Here is a 3,567-nt window from a genome sequence, read left to right on the forward strand (position 1 = left end):
CCAGAAGGAGAAGCCCATCCCTCCACGGAGCAGCCCGTATGCAAATTTTTGAATTCTTGTCGTACAAATCACGCAAGTATATAGGGATTTCCCGTTATAGTATTTATTCTTTAAGTATATTGTGGTTTAATATATACGCATTAGGCTACACCTGCAATCCTTCAACACACAAAGCAGCGGGGCGGGTGATAGGAGGAGGCGTGACGAAGTCCGATCGTCTGTAATTATGTTCTGCCGTATAAAAACTCGACTAGCATTGTAATGTGTAGTGTATGGGGAATATATTTTGTTTTTACTACATGGATGTAACACCCCCTTTGTGTGTGTTGTAGGGGTTATGCGCCGAGCTAAACACGCTATTCTCTACACATGTATATATCTCACTTGGATATTTCTTATTTTTCCGACCACGCCCATAAAATGTTCAATTCGAGGTACGCTAACCTCAAGCAGATATCTGTTAACAGGTCACGTGTTCTGATCATAGTGACAAACGCGCGCACGGACAAGCAGTGCCAAAGAGAAACAGAGAAGCAACTTTATATGCCAAATGGTTTAAGGATATCTGAGCCAATGATAAATTGTTAACACAGGCCCTAGTACAGAGCACCTGTTAATTATGTGCGTTCACGGTATCGAATAGCTTTACTATGTCAGCCTGGCAGACTTGTCATATTTACATATCGGTTCGTTGGCAATATTCTAACTGATTCTGTTGACGCTCCCTGACGCATTGGCTGGATGTGATTCTCACACCAATCTTCTTCTGATGCATTCATCTTTGTGTGAATAGTTTTTGCATTAGCATTCAATTCAAGAATCTATTATGTTAATTAAAAAGAATGACACGACGAAACATACTAACTCTGTGATTCATTCCGCCTTGGAACCAGCGATGTAAAAAGGTAGATAGACGTAACCTGGCATCGGTGGATAAGAGATATCCACCGACTAAACCAATCATGTATAGATAAAATTCAATATTAGAAAAACGGGCGTTTAGCAAACGTGGTATTTTAAACTTCAGTTTATATCAACGGGACTCGAGATTAAGCGATGGCTAGCATAATCACGAAATGTTAATCACGAAATGTTACGCTGCATAATCAGGCAGCATAATCACGAAATGTTAATCACGAAAAGTTATGCAAGCAAGACGAAAGTACGACAGCAGCGATATGCCTTCCACGCGCACTGTTTTCACTAATATGTTTCAAAACAATAATTATAGTACAAAGTAAGTTTTATAAAATAAAACGTTAATTTTCTTTCATGATGGCATCCATTATCGAATATAACTAAATTTAATAAAAGAGCTTTATTTGCCAAACATTTCGCATTTATTTGCGTGAATAAATAATCGTGCGTTTGTTACGCCTTTTTCAAACCTAGTCTATTATTTAAGGTATTTTCTATTTTGCAGATTTGACGTGTACTGCGGATATTTTAATTATTAAATTATATTTCACTAATTACGTCACATTTATTAACATTTACCTCCTCGACGTTTGCCGCTTTGCAAATCAGATGCGATAATGGACACTGTATCAAAATTACCGACGAAAGAATAATGTGTTTCCTTCACCATTCGAATTCAAAGCACGCGAAATAATAGAATCAGATGCGTTCAGAACGATGATTCAAGATAAACTCCAATCAAGCTGGACAAGCTGAATCCCGTTAAGCATGTATAATTAATTACAAGGAGAACCCCCATGTTTCACCCCACATCACGATATTTTTTCTTTATATAACTATAGATATATACAAGCATACGTGTTGTATCTAGATCCATGATATAACGTAGTTCGCAACACACACATATGAGAGCATCTCTGGAAAGTGTTTTTTTCTTTTTACCTCTTTAGATTGTCAATTTGCAGCTATAGACGCATCTAGACGCATGGCATAATTATGTAATTGCAAAGCACAGAAATCTAAATCGCAAGCACTCGTTTGTCAAAAGATGATGCGGACTTTGTAAATAACCATGGGTTGAGTTATTCATCAACCGAATGCTAAAACGGCCACTTTCCGGTGATAATAACACTATGACACAACAATTCAACAAGTCAAACATTCTTCCACGCACACTCTATGTGACGATACAAGATGAAGATCATGGTTTGAAACTAGCTAAATATAATAGCTATGTGCAGTTTCTATAGTTATTTGATCTGTGATTTCAACTTCTCCCCTCTATCTATCTATTTATCTATCTATCTATCGATCAATCGATCTATTTATTTATCTGTCTATCTATCTATCTATCTAACTAACTATCTCTCTATCTCTCTATCTAGCAATTTATCTATCTGTCAGTCTGCCAGCCTGCCTGCCTGCCGGGATGCCTGACTGTCTGTCTGTATGTCTGTCTGTCTGTCTGACTGCCTGCCTGCCTGCCTGCCTGCCTGTCTGTCTGTCTGTCTGTCTGTCTATCTATCTATCTATCCATCTACATATATATATATATATATATAGGTGATTCTCCAACTAGGGGGTAAAGTACTATCCGAGCACTACAATTGCATCGTGATTCATCATCTTGTCATTTACTCAGTGACCATTGATTATAATGAGTCGTCTGAGTTCCAGTTAAGAAGTTAACAACACAAGAAATGGTCTGGTTCTCATTGTGGGCAATATTTTCACAATCCAAATTCAGAGGGCCATCAAATATGCATGTCCTATTCAAGGGTATCCTGAGAACTCTTCAGTTTCAGTTTCTCACATTTATTAGTAATTATTTGGCTCAATTTACGTTTCGCTGCCATGAGGAATATTTGAAATGTATTTTCCAAGCATTTGGAATCCATAGTTTCCCCCCAGTGGCCCAAAATAGCTTTGTCCTGAATTTCCGTCAACTCCGTTACAACTGTATAATATGCTGCCATCAGTTGCTATCAATTATTGGAACTAAAGAAGCAACCAATCAGATGCTTTGTTTCATAAAAGTTCTTTTCAAAATGGAGAAATAATGGACAACTGAAATGTGGAAAAAAGTTTAAAAAAAGATTAGTAGCTTTATTCCCCATCACCTCTGTTACACCTTTTGATAAATAAGTAACCATAAAAACAAATAAGCATGAGTGAGATAATGAAAGCATTATAAATCCCTCTTAAAAGTCACGATTGTTTCACTTCTACATGGTACCCTGGTGGGTGCACAGGCTGAAACAAGTTAATATCAGCAACTCCGTTACCGTCAACTCCGTCACAATTCGTAACGGAGTTGACAAAATGACGCTGTGTTACATGTATGCATCTTGGATAAAAAGAAAAATCGTAGTGAGTGCGCTGCTCGTCGTGGTTTTTGACTAATCACATATCCAGTCACATAATAAAAATGTAAAATGAAACGTTGGAAAGTTTTTTCCCGTGTCTGGAAACTGCAATTTACCCCCTAGTTGGAGAATCACCCATTTTATATATATATATATATATATATATATATATATATATAGTCTCGTACGTACGTACACTCCGTCCGTCGGTACGTACGACGACGTAGAAGAACTACGTAGTACGTCGTACGTACGAACGAACGTAGTAGTAACTAAGTAAACG

The sequence above is a fragment of the Priapulus caudatus genome, unplaced genomic scaffold, assembly GCF_000485595.1.
Source record: "Priapulus caudatus unplaced genomic scaffold, Priapulus_caudatus-5.0.1 Scaffold415, whole genome shotgun sequence".
In the NCBI taxonomy this organism is placed as follows: Eukaryota; Metazoa; Priapulida; class Priapulimorpha; order Priapulimorphida; family Priapulidae; genus Priapulus; species Priapulus caudatus.